Source organism: Elephas maximus, chromosome 4 (genome assembly GCF_024166365.1).
Source record: "Elephas maximus indicus isolate mEleMax1 chromosome 4, mEleMax1 primary haplotype, whole genome shotgun sequence".
Taxonomy (NCBI): Eukaryota; Metazoa; Chordata; class Mammalia; order Proboscidea; family Elephantidae; genus Elephas; species Elephas maximus.
Genome location: NC_064822.1, coordinates 101,592,435 through 101,618,667, shown reverse-complemented (window position 1 = coordinate 101,618,667; position 26,233 = coordinate 101,592,435). Strand labels below are relative to the sequence as shown.

At 41.8% G+C, this 26,233-nt stretch overlaps 1 protein-coding gene across 1 annotated transcript in view; it reads left to right on the top strand.

Annotated features, from left to right (window-relative positions):
* The first annotated feature begins 1,165 nt into the window (after nt 1-1,165).
* Nucleotides 1,166-26,233, top strand: part of SLC38A4 (solute carrier family 38 member 4) — a 92,793-nt gene continuing 67,725 nt past the window's right edge. The window contains exon 1 of the mRNA XM_049882911.1: nt 1,166-1,189. The gene's annotated coding sequence lies outside the window, so the exon portion shown is untranslated. The remainder of the gene's footprint in view (nt 1,190-26,233) is intronic.

Below are 26,233 nucleotides of genomic sequence, written 5' to 3'. Positions count from 1 at the left end.
AGGCTCAAATATAGCAACAACTGTGAGGATGGTGCCCCACTGGGCAGCGGTTTGTGCTATTTACATAGGGTTGCTATGAGTCAGAACCTACGTGACAGCATCTAACAACAACAACATTATGTTTCTTAAAGCTCTAATGGGCTGTTGGTGTTCTAGTTAACGGGAACTACGAAATGAGAAGCGTCTAGGTGTTCATGCTAGAACAAACAATGAGACTTACCATTCTGAACAAAGTTGAATTGGAAGTGTGCGAGTACTGAAAGTAAATTCCGTTGCCTGGTCAGTTTGCTACACTGTTATGTCAGGACTCCACAGAATATTTTTTTCCTCCCAAAAGAATGACAACTGACTACGAAATAGACAGGGAATTGTCAACATGTTACATGAGACTTCTTTTCAATAAGAATGTTGGTTAACATCAGAAGATGGTTTTAACAGAAACAGTTTTCCTTAAAATGGCGGGTAGAACCTTCAATAAATAGAATTGAAGTCATAGCGCTATTCATTACATCCTAATTCCATCTCCATATTTACTAAGGATTGTACTTAAACTGAAATTCCAGGAAAAAAGACCCCCGACCCGTGGTTAGTGCTAGCAAGCCATCTCCTGCTTTGCTCCTGGATAAAGTGGCATTTTCTGTGAATGACAAATGTTTATTTACTTTTTCTTTATATATAATGTTCAGGTTTGACATCCCCAAACCTGCAGGAAGTTTAGCAAGTCACCTTCCCTGAACACTTTTTTACAGACTTGAAAGTGAAGATCAATATGTATTCCTACATATCGGACAAATCCAATAAATGCTACCTTGACTAAAGAAGAAACCTAGCCGTTAAAAAAAAAAAAAAAAAAAACTCACACCAAGATCTCATCTGTTATCAGGGACCCAGGAAAGAGGGCTCCCTGGCTGCAGCTCCCAGGCTTCACTCTTGGGGGACTGCTGGACAACCGGACCCCACCTGGGAGGATGCTTTTGTTTACATCTCAGGTTGCCGCCTACCGATTGGTGGCTGGACTCGAAGGGAGGGTCCGCAGGAAACGCGACACTGGGGATGCTGCCCCCTATCACATGATGGAAATTTCCATGCTTTAGAAAGGGGAAAAGACAAGAAAGAAGGGTGTCTCAATCTAACCTTTTCCGATACTTCCCCTGGATCCGAATCCTGAGAGGGTAGAAAAAGAGGCGGGGTGAGTGAAGCTTTTGTGTTTTCTGTTAGACTTAGAGACTTGTCAGTGTGCAAATCTGTGGCTGGACCCCAGCCTGGATGGGTGTTTGCATGTGTGCACCCGGGGGACACACACACGTGTGCTACCGGTCTCTCCACAGCCTGGGGCTTAGGTTAAGCGCTGTGACGCTTCTTAACTATTCCCTGATTATTATGGTTAGTTTTCAAACGATCGCACTTTGGGCGGGTTATTGCAGGGCAGTTGACCGGATTCACTAGAAATTAAGAAAACCAGGGCACACCGAGGGAAAAAGGGACTGACTGGGAGGGCTCGTGTGTGACTCCCTTTTCCAGGAGAGGTGATTATTCCAATGCAGCCTATTCCTGGGGGCGGGGGGGGGCGGCCGGAGCGCAGGGCACCCCCGGCCCCCCGCCCAGGAATTCCCTTGGCGCCTGATTTATTGTTGTGTGCTTTGGGATCGCCTTCCCCGGCTCTTGCCGCACCGCCTGCGGAGCTAAGGCGCCCGACCCTGCCGGGGTTACTGGCTCCGGGTCAGCTCGGCATCGTGCTGCCGAAGTGTTACCCGAGTCGCGGGACCCGCGCCCGCGTCCTCAGGGCGGGGACACTAGGTGCAGGGCTTAAAATAGACGCGTCGTCTCCGACAGCTGGGCCGCCGAGGTCAGCACGTTTCCCCGGCGGGGAACTCCGGCCCCGGGGATCTCAGGGCAGGAGAACGGCGACGGCAAACCGGGCCTGGCCTCCGGGAGGTGGGCGGGTGGGGAAGACCGAGCGGGCTGGGACAGATCTGACCCGCGCCGTCGGGCTGAGCAGCTGGAGCGCGCTGGAGAGCAGAGAGCGCGGTGCAGGGCGCGCGGGGCGGGATCGGCGATTGGAATCGAGCGAACCGAGAGCGCGTCGGAGAAGATGGAGAGGGCGACAGTGAGAAAAGTGACGAGAGGCCAGATCCTGAGAGAGTGAGGGCAGGCGGGAAATTGGAGACAGGAGGAGAGAATGAATGAAGGGAGGAGAGAAGGGAGGAGGGAGCCGGAACTCAGGGAGCTCCCCGGGAGGATGGGTCTGGAGCATCTCGGAGTCCGCGGTAGGAGGGAGGTGAATGTCCGTGGCTCCCCGCAGCACGGCAGGGGCGCGGGGGCTCTCGGTCCTGAGATGGCACAGGCGGGTGCTGCGACCTGGACCGGAGCTTGGGCAGGGTGAGGTCGCCGAGGGAGGAGGGGAATCGGCAGCACCTCCGCACCCCCCCCCCGCCCGCCCCGCCCCCCTCCAGCTCCTCTTAGAGATCCTGCAGAGGGAGGTAGAGATTGGGCCTCCACTATGTGCGCCAGGACCCGCCCAGGAGGTGCGCACCTGGTTGAGGGAAGACGGGTGAATTCAGGGCGGAACCCAGGCGAAGGAGAGGCCGTGGCGGGTATACCAGGGCGTTTGCCGGGGAGAGAGGGGCACCAGTTGGGGGACTTGAGAGCCTTGGAGAGGGCCCCGAGATCCCGAGCGGCAGTCCTCGGCAGAGCCTTGGAGAACCTGGGCCCGGTTTCGCTGAAGGAAGACAGGTCGGCTGTTGATACTATTTCTCGGAGCAAAAGGTGCATATCTGCCTGACTCAGGGGAGTCTTATATCCCGAGGAAAGAGGTAAAGGGGTTCCTGAGAGCCCTGGAGGTGTAAGGAGACTTGGGGTGGACACTTCGCGCGACGCCCCCTCGCCCAGTGCCCCAGCTCCCAAGGCCAGTACCTGCCTTCTTAGTTACCCACTTAGGAGGGCAGCTCCTTTGCCTTAAGCGAAAGCTGGAAGTATGCGGGGGCGTCAACTTGGATGGTCAGTTCCCGATTTCCTGGTTTCCTAGATCCATCTTTATTTGCTTCAGGACAGTCCAAACAATCATTATGATTAAATTGTTTTATGTTGTAAAGAGGAGCCCTGATAGCGCTGTTGTTAAAGCGCTCGGCTGGTAACAAATATATCAGAGCTTGGAACCCACCAGCCTTCCTCCCCCAAGAGAAGGATGTGGCAGTCTGCTTTGGCAAAGATTACAGCCTTGGAAACCCTATGGGGCAGTTCTACTCTGTCCTACAGGGTTGCTATGAGTCGGAATGGACTGAATGGGTTTGGTTTGGTGGGTTACGTCGTAAACAGAGCATCTTACACCTACATCACAAAAACAGCGCTGCAGTTTCCAGGACCAGGTAGCCAGGGCCATGGTTTGGGTTTGTTTCAACTTCTATTACATATAGCCTTTTGTAGACCTTAACTTTTGGGGGTGTGGCGGGACAATCGGCCCATGTTATCTTTTGTTGTTGTTCCCACTACAAACAAGTTTCTAAAGAGTGAGTGAGGTTGATAAACTGTCTCCTTAGGGAACACAAGAAATGTGTGTGTGTGTGTTGACAGAGCTTCTCTCAAGAGCTAACAAATGAATCTACAGAAAATCTCTGCTCTGGCTAGAAGCTTGTGAGGATAGAGACACTGAAGAGAACATCTGATCTCTCCAATTTACCAAGTACCATATGTGTGTTCAGAGGCAGGAAACTTTTATTGATCTGATTTTATCACAAAGCCATAAAAAGCAGAAAGACTGGTGTAAAGAGATAAATAACTTTGGAGGCCGCAGGGGTAGGAGATGAGTGCTTCTGGCTGAGTGTGCAACTCTAGGTGCTCCAAGAAGGCTTTTCTCTACCTAAATGATAATAATAATAACAGCTCATACACATAGATAGCATCGTATTTCTTATATGTTACTAAACGCTTCCTTTATTTTAATATTCGACCTTCATAACAACTTTATGAGATAGGCTCTCTTATTAGACCCATTTTATGGATCAGGAAATGGGGAAGGTGGAACATTTTTAAAGTCCTATTTGGGCATTAATTGCTCTTAGTGAACAATTGTCTTTCACTTTGTGCTCTATCATGAGCAGAGCTGGACAGGTGACTAGGGATCCAAAGCTGACTTCTTGGGCTATTACTGACTAATCCTATCAATCCAAAGACTTGGTCCTGGAGCAAAAGATTGAATCTCTACAGCCCAGGGGCTGGATTTACTTTTAAGTGCCATTCAAGAAATGAATAGTACAGTATGTTTCATATCAGTTCATCAAAAGCTGAGGACAAGCATAATAAATATAGCAGCTTGTGAACTTACGCACTAAATAAACCTTTTTTAATATCATTGTCTTTGTCTTTCATTTCTGCAGTGTTTTTCAGACATCTATGTATCAATTTCATTTTCTTTTGTCTTATCCTTTTGACTGACTAATATTTAAGTTTAAAAAAAAATTAAACCACTCTTTACTTTTTACATATCCAAAGCAATCATTTCTGTAAAACACGGGTTCGATGTAGCTTAATGGCTGGTTACCTGTTTTTGATACATACCAAAATAATTCTATACCTAGCACAATTTTTAAAACTGTGTCTGCATATACCACCTGAAATCATTTTACATACCACAGTGGAATATACGCAGCTCTTTAGGGTGTACATTCCTGATGGCGCCTTGTAGGCAGGGTAACAGGTGGGAATAAGGCAGAGACTAAGGACTGTGCCAGCAGTCACACAGCTAATAAGTGACAGGCTGGCATGAGAACCAAGTCCCTTCCTTCTATGCCAAGGCTTCTACTTGTTCCAGGAAAGTCAGCAGTAACATAAAGAATACTGGAGTGGGGGGAAAACAAAAACTTGAGGAAGAAGAGGGTTAGAAAGTTGTTACTCAACAGACTAGGATGGGAGAGATGGCAGAAATGGAATAACAGTGTCACTTTCCTTTGACCGCTGGTCTTCTTCTGGTCTTCCCCTCCACTATTTTTGAAATCATCTCATTCCATTCATTCATTCCACAAACCATCATTGAATATCATTATCTTCCAGGCACTATATTAGGGAGTTTCTTTTGTTCCTGTCTCCCCAAGAACTAGATCCAAAACCAAAAACCAAGCCGATTACCATCGAGTTGATTCCAACTCATAGCGACCCTATAGGACAGAGTAGAACTGCCCCATGCAGTTTCCAAGGAATGCCTGGTGGATTTGAACTGCTGACCTTTTGGTCAGCAGCCGTAGCTCTTAACCAGTATGCTACCAGGGTTTTCAGGCAAACAATAGGTGTTCAATAAATGTTTGTTGAATAAATGAATTAGTCTGGTGAAGGAAAGTATAAATAAACAAACAGTTCCACTACAGCATGATAAGGAAAAGTTAGATTTGAGCATTCTGTCACCTAACTTGGCTTGCAAAAATGACCAGGGAACATTTCAAGACTAGGTCATGCCTAAGCTAGGTTTTGAAGCAGAAATAAAAGTTAACGGGGCAAAGAACTGGAGGAAATTGGGAGAGGACTCTTAACAGAGGGACCAGCCTGAAAGAAGGAGTAGCAGCATTGCGAATTTAAGAATTCAGGTCCCCAGAGTGAGGAAGCTATGGGGTGAGCTTGGGGAGTAAGGCTTGGTCAGGGAGGTCCTTGCACATCTGATCTGAAAGTGACCCAAAACTCTGCCCCTCTCTTGAATTTCAGAAGTGACCTGTGCTGACAGGAAACAAAATTACTGAAGACAGGAATTAGCAATACAGTTTACTAATTTATCATTTTATTATGGCTCCATAATAGAGAACTATAGCTTTTTAGACTCCTTATATTGTTAGGGTTCTAAATTGGTGCTCAAATGGAGAGACTAGATTTTTGTGTCCCCTGCATGGGAAAACCAATCAGTATTGTGCATCTCAAGGGGAGATTCTATTTTAGCATAGACACAATCTACACAATCACACAAAAGATTTCTAAACAAGGGCTCTTCTGTACTTTCAGGAGCCACGGGGGATTTCTCTCCTTATTTTAGGGCTTAATGGTTTTATTTTTCATTTTAGTGTGTTATAGAGGAGTCAGGAAGTAAAGATGGACAATTTTTTTTTTTTTTTTTAATATGGTGAGATGGGGAATGGAATGACAATGCAGACTCTGATCATCCTAATACCGAAGTACATGTTTATGCTAGCTAGGATTCTGGGTTTTGGCAAGATTCCAAATAATACATTTTAATAACTATATTCCCTGTTTCTTTCTTTTATAAGAATTTTTCATTCTCGGTTCAGAGGTCTGCGTGCCTGTTCAACATACTACGTTTGTAAATACGTTTGTTGGTTGCTATCCAGTCGATTCCTACTCATAGATACCTCATGTGTTATAGAGTAGAACTGCCCCATAGCGCTTTTAAGGCTGTGACCTCTCAGAGGCAGATCACCAGGCATGTCTTCAGAGGTGCCTCTGGGTGGGTTCAAACTGCCAGCCAAAAGGTTCGCCTAGTAGTCAAGTGCTTAACCGTTTGCAGCACCCAGGGACTCCTCAGTCATACTGTTGTTAGGAAGGGAATTCGAAAGTAAATGAAATCTACAAGAAATTCAACACCTAATTTCAGTCAATAGATTAACTTTCATTACTACATTTTTTCTCCTTATTTATTTATTTTTTCCAATGGCATGTGTTTTCAGTATTGGAATGTGTTCCCAGTATTGGAATGCATGCTTATTAACTGTGTTTAAATTTTTGGCTGGTAATATGGATTTTGAGAATCTGATCTGGTAACACAAGCCACCTATGAGGCAAGTGGCACTCTAGTTCTGCCCATCTGTGGTTTAACAATGTACCAGTAAGAGCTAGATAAGTAATTTATTGTGACTTTCCATTGGGTTGCATGGGGGAACCTCTGGTTTTCCGAATATGGCACAGAAAAACCAAAACAAAGCCATCAGGGCTTCCTAGCTATCACACAAGAAAGCCATAATTATGCTTGCAAGCCTTATCTTACAGAAATAAAGGGGGAAAAAAAAAAGCAAAAGTTTACAAAACTAACATATCCTGGAAACATCACCTAATAGAATGCTCAACCCACACAACAATGAGGCTCCTACTCCAGTTGGCTGAACTTCACGAATTTCAAAAGGGACCCACCTTCATGCTAAATGCATTAGAACGAGAATAACCCTTACCTCTGAGATCCAAAGGCATAAAAAGTGCCTGGCATACATTTATGCCAATGGTAACAAAAGAGTTAAATCCTCCACATTTTAGCATTATGTCCTTCGGCAAATTTCTTAATCTTTCTGAGCTCCAGTTTTTTTTTCATCTGTAAAGCTGAGGCCCTAATAGTGCCTACCTCATAAGATTGTTACAAGAATCAAGTGAGTTAATACATGGAGAATGCTTAGACAATGTCCGATACCTAGTAAGCACTCAATACATGACAGTGGTTGTTACTGTTATTACTTCTACCACCCAAAGCATGATTTCAAATGTTAACAAATGTCCATGTTAAATGTTTTTTGATAACGTGTTTTCTTCTGTCATAACTGAAATGAAGGAAATATAAAGGAGGAAACAAACAAAAAAGACTAAATAATACTCATACAGGATAGTCGGACCCAGAATAATGTCATTCCCTGTACAATACAAAGATAAAACATTCTCTTTTTTTCCTGTTGACTACTTTCCCCCAGTGTTTCTGATAAATCGAATGTGTATCCATCATTAAAATGAACATCATCTTCAATTCCCTCTCACTTTTGTGTTTTGATCACTGAGGTAACGCAGGTGCCTCACACCATGCCTGGCATAAATACACACGCTCGGTGTGTGTTAGTTGCAGAAAGGAAGCAAGGAAGTAAAGTCTGTTTCTTTCTTTAAGTTTTTTTTTTTTTAAGTAAACACTTTTTCATTGCAAAAGACCTTTGCAAAGTAAATTTGGGTCATTGTTGGTAGTTAGTGAAAATATTTTTTTTAATTAAAGTCAATTATTGTACATGGTCAGTTGGAGTCCTGGTAGCACAGTGGTTAAGAGCTCGGCTGCTAACCAAAACGTCACTGGCTCAAATCCACCAGCCTGTTCCTTGGAAACTCTATGGGGCAGTTCTACTCTGTTTTATAGGGTCGCTGTGAGTCAGAATCGACTCGGCAGCAATGGGTTTTTTTGGTTTTATTGCACATGATTAAGAGTGCAAGCCCTGGAATAGCTGAGTGAACATGAATCCCAGTACCATAATCTTGGTGAAGATCATGGATTCCAGAGTTGGACTTTCCTGTTCAAATCTTGGCTCTACCATCTGGACTTCCTGGGTTCATATCTTGGTTCTATCACTTTCCAGCTAAATGAACTTGAGCAAGTTACTTATCCCATCTGTGTTTCCTTTTCTTCTTGTGTAAAATGAGGGAAATAACCGTTCCTGCCTGGGTTTTTTTTTTTTGGGGGGGGGGGGATTTCTGAAGATTAAATGAGCTAAACTTTGTCAAGTATTTTGAATCCTATATGGCACTTTATAAGCATTAAATGTGTTTGTTAAGTTAAGCGGTTAAAAGAAACCCTAGTTCTTCAATGAGATACAATAAGGGTACCTACCTTATAGAATTATTGTGAAGCTCCTGCATGGCGTGTAATAAGCACTGAATAAAATGTTATTATTACTATTGTTCTTATTGCCCATCTTTACTTCTATTTTCTGCTGTGAGGATTTGGGGCCCTGATTTAGCCCGTTCTTTTTCTTTTTTGGACCATTAAAAGTCTTATTGATTCTACTTCACCTTTCTCCCTAACTCTTTCTACCCGTGTTTGCCCTGTCCTTTTGCCTTGCGTCATTGACTCCTTTTACACTGCATACTCCTCAGGACAAGGACTTTGCTCTTTGTTTTGGCATAATTTTATAGCACTGGGTACACTCAGAGTACTATAAAAACGTTAAAGAAGAAAAAGAAAAATGTAATTCGCCAGGAGACAGCCTTGACCAACAGCTGGTCGGCTGCTGCTGTTTGCAGTGTTGGAACTCACAGGAGGCCGTCCAGGACCATCCCCAGGCGCTGGCTTGTGGCGCCTGGGTGACGCCAGGCCGCCTGGGTGACTGCGGGGTGCAGGGAGCATGAGCAGGATCTCCACCTGAAGGGAGGACCACAAGGGGCCGTCGCCACGGGGACACGGCAGTTATCACAGGTTTGCCTGCTTTTGCTACGACTTGGGGAGAGAGATGACCTTGGACGGGAAATGAAAACGAAATGTAGCAAAGAAGTCAAAAGGGAGGACAGAGAGGAATTCTTTAAGGAGAGACGCTGTGCAATCCAGTCTGTTTTAAGAACCTTCCCGCGTGCCAGATGGGGCTGCACATGCCTTGTTTTCTGCAATTTTACCAAATGGGAGAAATGTGTCATGCACAATGTTGTTCTAAATTATATGACCAAATTTATTGTTAGTGATCTAACTAAAAGGGTTCGTGTTTCCAACTTAGCTTTTTTAAAATAATTTTTATTGTGCTTTAAGTGAAAGTTTACAAATCAAGTCAGTCTCTCACACAAAAACCCCTATACACCTTGCTACACACTCCCAATTACTCTCTCCCTGATGAGACAGCCTGCTCTCTCCCTCCACTTTCTCTATTCGTGTCTTTTTCATCAGCTTCTAACCCCCTCCACCTTCTCATCTCCCCTCCAGGCAAGAGATGCCAACACAGTCTCAAGTGTCCACCTGATCCAAAAAGCTCACTCCTCACCAGCATCTCTCTCCAACCCATTGTCCAGTCCAATCCATGTCTGAAGAGTTGGCTTCTGGAATGGTTCCTGTCCTGGGCCAGCAGAAGGTCTGAGGACCATGACCACCGAGGTCCTATCAGTCTCAGTCAGACCATTAAGTCTGGTTTTATGAGAATTTGGGGTCTGCATCCCACTGCTGTCCTGCTCCCTCAGGGGTTCTCTGTTGTGTTCCCTGTCAGGGGAGTCATTGGTTGTAGCCAGGCACCATCTAGTTCTTCTGGTCTCAGGATGATGTAGTCTCTGGTTCATGTGGCCCTTTCTGTCTCTTGGCCTCACAATTACGTTGTGTCCTTGGTGTTCTTCATTCTCCTTTGATCCAGGTGGGTTGAGACCAACTGATGCATCTTAGATGGCTGCTTGCTAGCATTTAAGACCCTAGATGCCACTCTTCAAAGTGGGATGCAGAATGTTTTCTTAATAGATTTTATTATGCCAATTGACTTAGATGTCCCCTGAAACCATGGTCCCCAGACCCCTGCCACGCTGGCCTTCGAAGCATTCAGTTTACTCAGGAAACTTCTTTGCTTTTGGTTTAGTTCGATTGTGCTGACCTCCTCTGTATTGTGTGCTGTCTTTCCCTTCACCTAAAGTAGTTCTTATCTACTACCTAATTAGTGGATACCCCTTTCCCACCCTCCCTCCCTCCCCCCTCTTGTAACTATGAAAGAATGTTTTCTTCTCAGTTTAAACTATTTCTCAAGTTCTTATAATAGTGGTCTTAGACAATATTTATCCTTTTGCAACTGACTAATTTCATTCAGTATAATGCCTTCCAGGTTCCTCCATGTTATGAAATGTTTCACAGATTCCTCACTGTTCTTTATCGATGCATAGTATTCCATTGTGTGAATATACCACAATTTATTTATCCATTCATCTGTTGATGAGCATCTTGGTTGCTTCCATCTTTTTGCTATTGTAAGCAGTGCTGCAATGAACATGGGTGTGCATATATCTGTTCATGTAAAGGCTCTTATTTCTCTAGGATATATTCCAAGGAGTGGGATTGCTGTATTGTATGGTAGTTCTATTTCTAGCTTTTTAAGGAAGCACCAAATCAATTTCCAAAGTGGTTGTACCATTTGACATTCCCACCAGCAGTGTAGAAGTGTTCCAATCTCTTCACAGCCTCTCCAACATTTATTATTTTGTGTTTTTTGGATTAATGCCAGCCTTGTTGGAGTGAGATGAAATCTCGTTGTAGTTTTGATCTGCATTTCTCTAATGACTAATGATCGTGAGCATTTCCTCATATATCTGTTAGCTACCTGAATGTCTTCTTTAGTGAAGTGTCTTTTCATATCTTTGGCCCATTTTTTAATTGGGTTATTTGTCTTTTTGCATTGAGTTTTTGCAGTATTATGTAGATTTTAGAGATCAGGCGCTGATCAGAAATGTCATAGCTAACAAGTTCTTCCCAGTCTGTAGGTAGTCCTTTTATTCTTTTGGTGAAGTCTTTGGATAAGCATAGGTGTTTGATTTTTAGGAGCTCCCCGTTATCTAGTTTTTCTTCTACATTCTTTCTAATGTTTTGTATACTGTTTATGCCATGTATTAGGGCTCCTAATGTTGTCCCTATTTTTTCTTCCATGATCTTTATCGTTTTAGATATTATATTTAGGTCCTTGATCCATTTTGAGTTAGTTTTTGTGCATGGAGTGAGGTATGGGTCTTGTTTCCCTTTTTTGCAGATGGATATCCAGTTATGCCAGCACCATTTGTTAAAAAGACTGTCTTTTCCCCATTTAACTGTTTTGGGGCCTTTGTCAAATGTCAGCTGCTCGTATGTAGATGGATTTATGTCTGGATTCTCAATTCTGTTCCATTGGTCCATGTATCTGTTGTTGTACCAGTACCAGGCTGTTTTGACTACTGTGGCGGTATAATAGGTTCTAAAATCAGGTAGAGTAAGGCCTCCCACTTTGTTCTTCTTTTTCAGTAATGCCTTGTTTATCCAGGGCCTCTTTCCCTTCCATATGAAATTGGTGATTTGTTTCTCCATCTCATTAAAGAATGTCGTTGGGATTTGGATTGGAATTGCATTAAATGTATAGATTGCTTTTGGTAGAACAGACATTTTTATAATGTTAAGTCTTCCTATCCACGAGCAAGGTATGTTCTTCCACTTATGTAAGTCTCTTTTGGTTTCTTGCAGAAGTGTACTGTAGTTTTCTTTGTATAGGTCTTTTACATCTCTGGTAAGATTTATTTCTAAGTATTTTATCTTTTTGGGGGCTACTGTAAATGGCATTGATTTGGTGATTTCCTCTTCGATGTTCTTTTTGTTGGTGTAGAGGAATCCAACTGATTTTTGTATGTTTATCTTGTGTCCCGATACTCTGCTGAACTCTTCTATTAGTTTCCGTAGTTTTCTGGAGGGTTCCTTAGGCCAGCTTAGCTTTATGCATACCTGGAACCCGATGGAATGGTTGAGAGCACGGCTTAGATGGAACTATTTTATTGTAGCCCTGAGAACACATTTCACCACTGTTAAACACTTCATCACTCCTTTACTCCTTCTTGTCTTTTGAAGCAATTCTTTAGTCACATGGTAACAGCATACTTTTTTTGGTTTTTGGTGTCTGACACCTTTTGGGCCTGTATCCCTATGCTATATTTAATTGCACTTGCTGTACCTTGGAGTCCATACTGTTGGGTGACTGATACATATTTAAAACTTTTTATTTGAGGTAATTCTAGATTCACAGGATGTTACAAGGCTGGTACTCAGAGTCCTCTCTACCTTTCTCCCAGATTCCTCCAGTGCTTACATCTGACATAATTATAGTACAGTAGCAAAAGCAGGATATTGACATTGGTACTATGTGTCTGGGTATAGTTTCTGTGTCATTTTATCACATGTGTAGATTTGTGTGACCGTCCCTACAATCAAGACACAGAACTTCGACCATCACAAAGATTTTCCTTGTGCTACCTTTGGCTTTTTTGGTTTTTACCTGTTAAGTGATGGAACAGTTAAGTGCTCGGCTGCCAACTGAAAGGTTGATGGTTTGAATCCACCCAGCAACTCTGAGGGAGAAAGACCTGGCGATCCGCTCCCGTAAAAGAGCCAAAAAAACCCTATGGGGCAGTTCCACTCTGTCACATGGGTTGCTATTGACTCCTTGGCATTCAACAACAACCTGTTTACAGTCACACCCTCTTTCTGATCCACACCCCTGGCAACCATTAATCCATTTTTCATCTCTATAATTTTGTCAATTTAGAATGTTGTACCAGAGGAATCATACTGTATGTGACCTTTTTGAACCTTCTTTTTTTTAACTCAGCATAATATTCTTGAGTTTCATTAAAGGTGCTGTGTGTATAGGTAGTTCATTCCTTTTTACTGCTAAGTAGTATTCCAGTTGTTTATATTCAGTGGTAAATTTTTTCTCAATTGATACACTAATTTAGAACTTCAGGGGAATCGAAGAGGTGATGAGGGCACTAGGTGAGGTGAAAACCGTGAGGACAAAATTTGAATGCCCTTCTTTTCAAAATGGCATTTGTGTGTTATAGGGCAAAAGGACATAAAAACTACAACTTCATTTAAAACGGAGATCAACATTGGAGGATTGGAAAGGGGAAAAGGAATAGGGTAGGGAAAATAAGATGTAAAATGAGGTAAAAATAAGATATAAAATTAGACCAAACCAAGCCAAACCCACTGCCATCGAGTCGATTCCGACTCATAGAGACCCTATAGGACAAAGTAGAACTGCCCCATAGACAGAAAGGTATAAAATCTACTACCTTTTAAAATGTTCACACCCATGTGTTAATTGATTCTGTGATTTTACCTTTAGTTAAGGCAATTAAAAACAAACATTTGCCATGTAATTGACTCAGATTCATGGTGACCCCATATGTGTCAGAGTAGAACTCCACAGGGTTTTCAATGGCTGGTTTTTAGAAAGTAGATCGCCAGGCCTTTCTTCTGAGGCACCTCTTGGTGGTCTCAAACCTCCAACCTGTTAGTGGCTGAGTGCTTAACTGTTTGCACCACCCAGGGATTCCATAAGGCAAGTTAGGTTTCTTGAAACTAATAAAGACAATGCCTCTGCATAGGAAATTCCCTCCCAGTCTATGCCAGTCACTCAACTGACAAGTCAGGGGAAGAGGCTTGGCTGCAAGTGACAGTGAATGACTCTTCAGATTGGAGATGGGGGTCACCAAGAGTCAAACAGCACCTTTTACCCAAGGGCAACTATCAAGGTCAGGGATGTCCAGGTGTGGAGGCCATTATTGCTACACTACCCAGGCCTTTCACCTCCACCCACTGGCCTGGTGGGACGGGTATCTCCCAGAGATGGCTGCCAGTCGGGTTTTCAAATGAGAATACTATCCTCCACCTGAATACCCACAAGCATGAGAAACCCGGAAACTGGAGACTTTAACTGGCCAAAGGAAATGCATCATTTCTCAATAGTACCTACAACAGGTAGGCTTGACCTCCCCCGCCCCGCCTCCAGCCAGAGCCAGTGAAGAGCTTCCTGTTCCCCAACTCCCAAGAAAAGGAGAGAACAAAATATCTACTGCTGTCAGTATGTTCTTAAATACCCCTTTGAGCTTTTAAAATTTCACATTTTGGACATTCAGAGATGTAATATCAACTCACAGAATAAAACAAAGTTTATCAGTCAGGAGTCCTGACTAAAGCTGAGTCTTACAGAATACATTGCCCTAAGTCTTGATTTATATTATTTCTGCTGACAGAAAAATATTCCTTATTCCAAAAGGTGTAGGGGATAGGTAGGGGATACTGGTTTCAAAGCCTAAACATATGAAGGACGTGGCCAGAGCTAAAATAATCCCTAACTCCTTTTACAGGCAGATCTCCTTTTCCAAGTCTTTGGGAGTGGAATAGAATGGTTTGTTCTGTCCTTATGGTGCATTTTATTTTGAGTAAACATTAGCTACTTCACTTCACTTTGAGGACTGTTCTTTGGGTCATATGTCCTGTGTGTGTGCACCATAAAGGTCCCACAGCCTGTGGTAGGGCAGATAACTCAGCCCTGCAATATTGAGGAAGTGAACACTCCCCTGAGGTCAGGGGCCTGCACAAAAGGCCCACTGAATTTTGTTTTCCTCTGCTATATGGTGCTGTTGACTTATTTGACTGATGATGACAGTCCTTAGGAGGATGTGATAGGAAATGTAAATATGCTGACTATGGCAGCCAACATTGCAAGCATTGTTTTTTTAAGGGGCAGTGGGAAAATTTTTTTTTGTAAGCTTTTTATTTAAAGAGAAGAAAAAGAGTTTTTGTGAAAGATAAGCAAAATAGAAATGCCTCACATCATATATAAATGTTGACAAAAATCAAATATTAGCTATACATTTCAGATGATTACCACTATTTTGTAATACTATAGCAGTATCCACAAATTGAAGAAAGAAACTAGATATAATGCTTTACATTATTTAGACCAGAATTTCATAAAGCTCAGATTCTTTAACGAGGCAGTCAAGGTCAACCTCAGCCAGACTCTGTATGAATATTCCATTTTAACCAGACTCTTGTTTTGGTATTACTCTATAGGGTCGCTATGAGTCGGAGTCGACTCGACTGCAGTAGGTCAGGGGCCAAATATCTGATCCCATTTCTCCTGCCTGGAAACCCCTCCTCACTCTCTCTAAAGCCACAGCAGTCTTCCTCCACGAGACCTGTTCTATTTGCTCCAGCTTTCACACTGGGCTCTCTGGCTCAGTTCCGCTTGTCTTGAAGACAGGGAATCCGATCTTTTACAATAGGGTCTGACACAAATGGATGGTGATGGAGACTCCTTACACTCACAGGCTCTGAACTCAGACATGGGGGGTTGAATCCTGACCAGCCACTCACTTACCAGCTGTGTGTCCTTGGGGGCATCGGTTCGCTCACTTGTAAAATCAGCATATTGATAACACCTATCCCACAGGTGAGGGATTAGTGAGTGATACAAGCGCTTGGCAAAGTACCGAGTCTCAATGAAAATTATCATTATTTCTGTTAACCAGCACCAGTTGCCACCAAGTTGTTCTGATTCATGTCAACCCCATGTATTTCTGAGTCGAGCTGTGCTCCATAGGGTTTTCAATGGCTGTGATCTTTTGGAAGTAGATTGTGTCAAAAATAAACACCTCAGAACACCATTAACCGATTGTTATGCAGGTTTAATAGATGACTTTAAAGTCGGGCAATACCTCATCATGGAATGAGTTAGTGCTCCAATTATGATTTTCAGGGTGCTATTTTTTTATATATACATACACTTTTATCAGGAACTTTGGACATTTTTTGATTGGTTGATGATTATGTCAGAATACATAAATCTCATAGGCGGGCAGTATGTACTCAAACATTATAAAAAATAGAAAAACAGAAACCTTGCTAAGACAGTCACAAGATCAGTGAGCCATGGTTACAAGACCTGTGGAGTCTCGGAAACAGGACATATTCATTAATCTTCAACTGCTTTCTGAAAAAATAAGTTCCAAATATTTCAGTAAGCCTGATGACTTAAATACAATTATGTGAAACTAGACTACTTCTAAAAGTTATACATCAAGGTATAGCTATACAAAAAAAAATATATAGGCATTAAAAATTCTGTATGTATAAATACATATATACATATATGTATACACACTCATGCTCCATATAACGTCCCTTCGGGCAATGTCTGACCACATGCATATACATCTGTGGTCCCATAAGGTTTGTTTTGTCTTTTTTTTTTTTAAGGAAAGCAGCCTTCCTTTTGTTCATTATTTCTCTCTCCCCCCCCCCCCCCTTTTTTTTAATGGTTTTAAAGGCCCCAAACCCCCAGAGTGAACAAGCATCAGGGCTCTAGGGACACCGCAATCACTGTAGCACCTCCTCCCCCCCCTCCCCCTCCTCCTGGCTTTATTCCCCGACCCAGCACCGCGCCCCTGTTCACACCCAGCACAGGGCAGGGCCTGCTGGCTCCTTCACTCCTGTTATGGGCGCTGGCTCTGAAGGCAGTGGCTGTACTTGATCAGGAAGTGGCTGCACCAACAAGGCTGCCGCCTCCAGCCTACCGTTCGGCTCCCGCACACCCACTCCCGACCTAGTCCCGTGGCCACCTCTCCTGCGCAAAGTCCCTACCCAGCTGCCAGTGCGGCCCCCACCTGGCCTGCAGCCACACACTCCCCAAGGCCAGCCTCCTGTTATCCAGTGGGTATAGCTCTCCAGCTTTGTCCAGCGAGCTTTACTGTGCTTGGTTCATAACTACAGATTGTACGGGGACTGCCTGTATATAACATGGTGTTCAAAAAACGTCCAAATCACATAACATCCTATTTCACACAATGTATTATGGACGTCAAGTGACGCTTGACCATATATATAATTACACAGCACATAGGTTTCTAACATTGAATACAGTGACCTTTACTGTGGTGGGTAAGATAGCTCTCTGTTTTCACCATGCAAAACTTTTACTTCACAATCACCAGGTCTTTCGAGACACCTCTGGGTGGCCTTGAACCGCCAACCTTCCGTTACGATTATTGTTAGGGAGAACTTAAAAAAATGAAATTTCACACATTATCAAAATAAACAGGAGTCAGGTTCAAGTAGAGGAGGCAGAATGTAGAAGGTGATTGTTTCGGCATCTTTGGGTCTCACAGCCATGTTACTGTCATAGCAAAGGACAGTCTCTCCTATCAACCAGGAAGAGAGACTCTCTGGTTGCCCACCCACGGAGACTGGACACAAATAGATTAAGACAGAAAGATTCTTCCTTTCTTAAGTCTAATAGAAACATGTATGGCTTTGCACAGGTTTTATTTTTGGTAAGAGATAATCAAATGATGGATGAATTTCTATAAAGACAGGAATGAATGCCAGATACTGGCTTTGAAGAGTAATTAAAATAGCCTCATGATGAGTCAAGGAGCCCTGGTGGCACAAGTTAAGCATTTGGCTGCTAACCGAAAGGTCAGTAGTTCAAACCCACTAGCCGCTCTGTGGGAGAGAGATGTGGCAGCCTGTTTCCATAAACCCTATGGGGCAGTTCTACTCTGTCCCATAGGGTTGCCATGAGTCGGAATAAACTTCACGGCAATGGGTTTGGTTTTTGTTGTTTTTTCAGTGATGAGTCATCTATCCTTGAAGCTATTTACAAAAAACATGTAGCCTTAGAAAAGTGAACAATTCAATGAATTAACTGGTTGGTTGAGCTACACAACACTATATTTTTAGGTTTTCTGACATTCTCCTATACGTTGGTTGATGTCTCACTGAAACATAGCTTTAGTCAAATCAAGTATGTAAATCTTAGTGCTCTTTTGGTTACCAAAACAAGAAAACCCAAACCTAATGCCATCGAGTTGATTCTGACTCATAGCAACCCTAAAGGAAAGAGTAGAACTGTCCCATAGGATTTCCAAGAAGTGGCTGGTAGATTCGAACTGCTGACCTTTTTGTTAGTAGCCAAGCTCTTAACCGCTGCGCTACCAGGGTAAGAATGATGTCGAAATAAACAGCTTTTTTTGTGTGCAGAATTATAAATCCGAACACGATGCATTTAGACTACAGCATGCAATTACAAACAGAATGGTAATACTTTAAATAGCCAGGTAGATGGGGTTTGGAGTGAGGGGTGCAGCCACATAGAGATTATAATTTTATCTTGTTCCTGAGGCTGCAGCTTAAACAAATTACTGTTTGTTAAATTCTTAGAACTGTTTGTGTGTATGTGTTTCAAAACAACAACCTTCCCTCTAAAGATGTTCCCCAGTAAGCCACACTTCCTGGGTAATGGCACAGGCACACGGATATGCAGAAATTTCACAGGCACAGAAGAGGGAAATTTTGCTTCAAAGTCTCTGCTTGTATAGCTAAAAGTACAGGAAAACTCTTTATTACCTGATTAGGGAATGTAGTGTTCTAGTTATATAGAAACTATTATACCTGCCATGGATTGTTGATTTTCAAAGGATTAGAATACTACAACGTCCATTTTAAAATCAAAGTTTTATTAAACACAATTTTATCTTTCAGTATTTCAGAGTGTCTCTGGGTCATCACTGTAAAATTTGTAATGACAAAACTAAAAAAAAAAAAAAAGGGGGGGTTAATAGAAACTTCTGGTTGATAGAATGAAATTATAGTACCTTCCTTCCACTTTCAAACTTTTCTGGGAGAAATAGCAAGAAAAATGTATATCCTAATCCTTAACTAGTCAACTTAAACTTATTTTGTATGGAAAATTGCTAACTTATTCTGAAGTAGAGAGAACAGTATAACGAACCTCCGCCTTCACTCAGTTTCAACAATGATCATACTTGATTGTCTCATTTCATCTATACCCCCACCTTTCCTCCTACTCTCCACCACAGTTATGACCAGATTATGTTAGAAGCAAGCCCAAGTTATCATATAACTTGATCTATAAAGGATTCAGTGTGGATCTCAAAAAGACAAGAACTCTTTAAGAATAACCAAAACATCATTATTACACCTTTAAATAAGTCAACGTTTCCTTAATATTATCAAATATTCAGACAGTGTTTACAGATCACTGATTATAGCTCTCTCTCTCTCTTTTTTTTTTTTTACTCTTAAAAAAATGATTCAAACAGAGTTCACACATTCATTGGTTCACATGTCTCTTAAGTCTCTTTGAATCCATAGGTTCAACTTCTCTTCATGTCTTTTTTTGTCTTTTTTTTTCCCTCAATTCATTTGATGATGAAACCTAGTCATTTGTCCTATAGAGTTACCCACGTTCAGAAGTTTGGAAATTTAGGCAACTTTTCAAATATCATCCTTGAACTCCAGTATTCTGCCTTCTTCAATCTAATCTCTTAAAATTGCTTTCCTTCAACCTAAAAAATAAACAAACCATTTGCCATGGAGTTGATTCCAATTTATGGCAATCCGCATACGTCAGAGTAGAACTGCACTCCATAGGATTTTCAATGGCTCTGATCTTTTGGAAGTAAATGCTTAGGCCTTTCTCCCAAGGTGTCTCTGGGTCGATTCAAACCACCAAACTTTTGGTTAGTAGCCAAGAACTTAATCATTTATGTCACCCAGGGACTCCTCCATCCAATATGATATTGTCCTTGGTTGCTTTTTAGTCGATTCTGACTCATGTTGTTCTTATTTTCAGGTGCCATCGAGTCAGTTCCGACTCATAGTGAACCTATGTACAACAGAACGAAACACTGCCCAGCCCTCGCCATCCTCACAATTGTTACTAGGCTTGAGCCCATTGTTGCAGCCACTGTGTCAATCCATCTCATTGAGGGTCTTCTTTTTTTGCTGACCCTCTACTTTACCAAGCATGATGTCCTTCTCCAGAGATTGGTCCCTCCTGAAAACCTGCCCAAAGTATGTGAGACGAAGTCTTGCCATTGCTTCTAAGGAGCATTCTGGCTCTACTTCTTCCAAGACAGATTTGTTCATTCTTCTGGCAGTCCACGGTATATTCAACATTCTTCACCAACACCACAATTCAAAGGCATCCATTCTTCCATCTTCCTTCATTTGTCCATCTTTCACATGCATATGAGGTGATTGAAAAAGATTATGGTTTGGGTCTGGCACACATTAATCCACGAGGTGATATCTTTGCTTTTTAACATTTTAAAGAGGTCTTTTGCAACAGATTTGCCCCATTCAATGTATCGTTTGATTTTTTTTTTGATTGTGCTTTAGATGAAGGTTTACAGAGCAAATTAGTTTCTCATTAAACAATTAATACAGTATTGTTTTGTGACATTGGTTGCCAACCCCACAATGTGTCAGCACTCTCACCTTCTAGACCTTGGGTTCCCCATTACCAGCTTTCCTGTCCCCTCCTGCCTTCTTGTCCTTGCCCCTGGACCGGTGGTCCCATTTAGTCTAATTTTGTTTTATAGCCCTGTCTAATCTTTAGCTAAAGAATGAACCTCAGGAGTGACTTCAGTACTGAGTTAAAAGGGTGGCCGGGGGCCATGCTCTTGGAGTTTCTCCCATCTCTCTCAGACCAGTAAGTCTGATGTTTTTGTGTAAGTTAGAATTTTGTTCTATACTTTTTCTCTAGCTCTGTCAGGGACCCTCTATTGTGATCCCTGTCCGAGCAGTTGGTGGTGGTAGCTGGGCACCATCTAGTTGTGCTGGACTCAGTCTGGTGGAGGCTGTGGTAGTTGTGGTCCATTAGTCCTTTGGATTAATCTTTCCGTCGTGTCTTTTGTTTTCTTCATTCTCCCTTGCAGACGGAGTGGACCAGCAAAGTATCTTAGATGACCACTCACAAGCTTTTAAGATCCCATATGCTACTCACCAAAGTAGGCTGTAGAACACTTTCTTTATAAATTATGTTATGTCATTTGAGCTAGATGTCCCCCAGGACCATGGTCCCCAGCCCTCAGCCCAGTAATTCAGTCCCTCAGGGAGTTTGGATGTGTCTATGAGGCTTCCATGACCTTACCTTGTGCTGACTTCCCCAGTATTGTGTACCGTCTTACCCTTCACCAAAGTTACCACTTATCTGTTGTCTAGTTAGTGTTTTTCCCTCCCCACCATTCCCCTCCCTTGTTACTGTCAAAGATTGTTTCTTTCTGTGTGTAAACCTTTTCATGAGTTTTTATAATAGTGGTCCCATACAGTATTTGTCCTTTTGCGATTGACGTATTTCACTCAGCACAATGCTCTCCAGATTCATCCATGTTGTGGGATGTTTCTCAGATTCATCATTGTTCTTTATTATTGCATAGTATTCCATTGTGTGTATGTACCATAGTTTGTTTATCCATTTATCTGTCGATGGGCACTTAGGTTGTTTCCATCTTTTTGCTACTGTGAATAATGATGCAATGAACATGGGTGGGCATATGTCTACTTGTGTGGCAGCTCTTATTTCTCTAGGATACACTCCTAGGAGTGGGATTGCTGAATCATATGGTGTTTCTATTTCCAGCTTTTTAAGGAAGCTCCACATTGTTTTCCAAAAGGGTTGTACCATTTTACATTCCCTCTAAGCAGTTTTGAGTTTCTTCTAGATGTTCTGGCCTTTACCGAGAGTGGTGTGTTGAATTCTTCTACTATCATTGTGGAACTGTTCATTTCTCTTTTCATGCTGTTAGAGTTTGTTTTATGTATTTTGGAGCCCTGTCATTGGGTGTGTAGATATTTATTATTGTTATATCCTCGTGGTGGATTGTCCTTTTAATTATTATATAATGCCCTTCCTGGTCTTTTATAGAGCATTTTGTTTTAAAGACTATTTTATCTCAGACTAGTATTGCCACTCCTGCTCTTTCTTTTTTGCTGTATTTTTTTCCATTCTTTGATTTTTAATATATTTATGTCTTTCTTTATAAGGTGTGTCTCTTGTAGACAGCATATTGATGGGCCCTGTTTTTTTTTAAACCATTCTGTCACTCTCTGTCTCTTTACGGGTGCATTTAAGCTATTTATGTTAGTGTGATTATTGATAGGTATGAGTTTATTACTGTCATTTTGCAGCGCTTTTTTTGTGGTTCTGATGTTTTCTTTGTTCCTATTACTCTCCTGTGCTGAATTCCTTTTGTTTGTGGATTTTTTTTTTTGTCTGTTTTTGTTGTTTTTATAGATTTTGTGTTTACTGAGACTTTTTCTTTATTTTAATGAGTAGGTTTGTTAACTTTCTTCATGGTTACCTTGAAATTTACCCCTATGTTCCTAAGCTTAAACCATTCTTTTATTGCTTGTTATTGCCTTGACTTTGACGCCATTTGAAAATTTTATACCTATACCATTTATTCCCCCAGTTAGTGTTCTGAGGTTGTTGTTGTTTACAGATTGACGTCTCTCATTCCCTGTTGTAAATTTTTTAGTTTTGTTTTATCCTTGAGGGTTCATTATCTAGGTTGGTGTCTGGCTGATGCTATCTTATATGCTAGATTCAGGTTGTCTGATGTTGGTTTTCTCACTGAAGGACTTCCTTTAATAATTCTTCTAAGTTTATTTTAATTTTCATACAAGTTTGTTTTAATTTTCATGTGTTCCCTTAATTTCTGTTTATCTGGAAATGTCCTAATTTCACCATCATACCTGAATGAGGGTTTTGCAGGGTGTTATTATTCTTGGTTGGCTGTTTTTTTCTTTCAAGGTTTTATAAATGTCATCCCATTGCCTTTTTGCCTGCATGGTTTCTGCCGAGTAATCAGAGCTTAGCCTTATTGTTTCCACTTTATATGTGATTTTTCATTTTTCTTGTGCTGCTCTCAGGATTCTTCCTTTGTCTTTGGTTTTAGCAAATGTGATTATGATACGTCTTGGTGATTTTCTTTTGGGGTCTATCCTATATGGTTTTGTTGAGCTTCTTGGATGGTCAGCTTTTCATCTTTCATAATATTAGGGAAGTTTTCTGTCAGCAATTCTTCAATGATCTTGTCTGTGTTTTTCATTTTCTCCCCCTGTTCTAGAACTCCAATCACTCACAAATTTTGGCTTTTGATTCTATCCCACACCATTCTCAGGCTTTCTTCATTCTTTTTTCTGATTTTTCCTCAAACAAAGTGGTATCCAAGGGTTTGTTTTCAATTTCGCTGATCCTGTCTTCCATTGTTTCAAATTTGCTCCTAAAACCTTCTCTTGCACTGTCCATTTTTTAAATCTTGTTCTTTACCTTTTGAATTTCTAATTGCTGTTTTTGTATCACTTCTAGTTGTTTGTTTATTTAGACATTTTGTTCCTGTATTATTTTCCTGAATTATTCCATTGCTTTGCCTGTGTTTTCCCTGATTTTGTCTGCCTTTTCCATGATTTTGTCAATTTTTTACTTGTTTTTGTCTGTGTCTTCCTTCATTTCTTGAAGAGCCCTGAATATTAGAGTTTTGAATTCCCTATCAGGTAATTCCAGTGCATTTTCTTTTACCAGGAGGTCATCTGGTGTTTTATTTTGGTCTCTTTCTGGAGCTTCTGTCCTTTTTTTTTTTTTTAAACGTTTTGATATCGTCTGCTGTCTTCGGGACATTCAGGAATTATTTTGTAGATTGCAGATTTGTTCACTTCCTCTTGTTTTTCTGTTTTATTTGGTTATTACTGTGCAGGAGGGCTGGGCTTTCTTTGTTGTTTGCTCATCTGCGGGAACGATACCTCTCACTACTTCGTCCAGGTGGGCAGGGCCAGTTGCTCAGCAATGGTGCAGCAGGGCAGTTGCAGCAGGGGGGGATGGTGGGGATGGGTGGGGATGGATCATTTGTGGCACTTACTGGGACTGACAGGATGTAACGGGGGGGCAGAGCAGAGTGGGATCTGGTGGTCTGCACTGGTGCTGCTTGGGGGTCTGGTGCTTGGCACGTAGTGCAGATAGGTAGGATGGAAGGGAGGGGCTGTGATGTGTGGAGCTAAGTGGGTGAGAGAAAGAAGAGAGATACAGAAGCAAAACAAAAAGTAAATAAAATGATGGCGTGGTAGGATTCAGTGGGTGGGGGCAGGGTAGACCCAGCAAGGCTGTGTGCCATGGCTTTGTTGCCAAGCGGTGCAGCTTGGTGTCGAGAAGATGCATGGCAGTGCACAAGGGAAGGTGGGCAGAAGAAAGGAAAAAAGGGAAGGAGAGAAAAGAAAAAAAACAAAAACAAAAACAACAAAATAAATATGGTGCTGGGGAAGCTGGCCACTGGAGGTGGGGCAGAATAGGGGTGGTGGTGAGCTGATGTTTCACTCACCAGGCGGTGGAACATGGCTTGTCAGGAAGGGGCAGAGGCAGCACAGGGCCTAGATAGGAGGGAGAAGGAAAAGGGAGAAGGGGAAAGATAAAGGAAAATAAAAAATATGGTGCTAAAGCAGCCAGCCTGTGGGGGTGGTTCAGTCTCAGGAGCATCGTTTGATTTCTTGCCTGCTGCTTCCATGGGTGTTGATTGTGGATCCACATAAAATGAAATTCTTGACAGCTTCAGTCTTTTCTGGTCCAGCTGTGAGGATTTTTTGCTTTCTTTATATTAAGGTGTAATCCATACTGAAGGCTGTAGCGCTTGGTCTTCATGAGTAAGTGCTTCAAGTCCTCTTCACTTTCAGCAAGCAAGGTTGTGTCATCTGCATGTCACAGGTTGTTAATGAGTTTTCCCCTCAATCCTGATGCTGTGTCCTTCTTCTTATAGTCTAGCTGACTCATAGTGACCCCATGTGTGCAGAGTAGAACTGCTCCATAAGGTTTTCAAGGCTGTGATCTTTCAGAAGTAGATCACTAGGCTTGTCTTCCAAGGTGCCTCTGCGTATGTTTGAATCATCAAGCTTTTGGCTAGTAGTCGGGTGCTTAACTGTTGGTGTCACCCAGGGACTCCTCCCTTCAGTATGTTGTTGTCAGGTGCCATTGAGTTAGTTTCAACTCATAGCGACCCTGTGTATAACAGAATAAAACATTGCTTGGTGCTGTACCATAAAAAAAAAAAAAAAGCCCTCCTAAAATTGCTTCTTTTTTAAGCACCAGTTGCTCCTTGTTGTCATGCCTTTGTCTTGAGGATCTCCAGTCTATATTTTGCCCAAATAGCCTTCTGCTTAATACTCAGGATTAACTTAACACTTCTTTCTGAAAGAACCTGGTTGACCTGAAATGTTCTTTCACTGAGGTTTCAAAATGTGTACTGGTCTCCTCACCCAGAGGTGCTTGCTCAACTTTTTCTAAGATTGCAAGATATAATCAATAAACAGTGGGTGTTGCTTTGATTTTACAAATTGCATGTTGTGATGACATTTAAAAAAATACTTTTCTATTATTGACATACCCCAAAGTCTATATAATAAAATTATATACATGGAGTCAACTTTAAAATGGGCAGAGGACTGTGGTTTATTTGAAACAAGACTGGCCATGGTTGATAATTGTTAAAGCTGGGTATTGGACACATTAGGGCCATTGTATTTTGTAAATTTAAATTTTTCCATAATAAGAAGTAAAATGAATTGTACTGCATTATCTAAGCTAAGTAATTAGGTATTTGATTTTGGAAGCCTATACTGTAATTGGAATTGACTCCATGGCAACAGGTTTGGTTATTTTTTATATATATATACTGTAATACTTTGTTGAAAGATCATCAAAAAAAAAATCATGCCTAAGGAACAATGGGAAATGCTGGTGGCATAGTGGTTAAGAGCTACAGCTGCTGACCAAAAGATCGGCAGTCAAGATCTACTTGGAAACTCTATAGGGCAGTTCTACTCTGTCCTATAGGGTCACTATGACTTAGAATTGACTCAACGGCAATGGGTTTCATTTTTTTTTTTTTTTCTTTAAGGAATAATGCACTTGCTTTTCCTCTTCTGCAAATCTGATTTGCCTAAAAATGTCCAGTTTAAAAAAAAAATCAGCATATAAATAACATTTAAGGAAAATGGGGAAATGGTTTGGAATGTATAATAATATGACTTTTCCAGAGTTGCTTCATAGGTTTTGTGGTGTGCCTAAACTGCCTTTCTTAAAAATGAATAACCTATGCTAGCGTGACCAAAATTACACATCCCTTGAAGTCTTCCAAAACTTGGCAGAAGACTCCTAGAGGAGGAGCGACT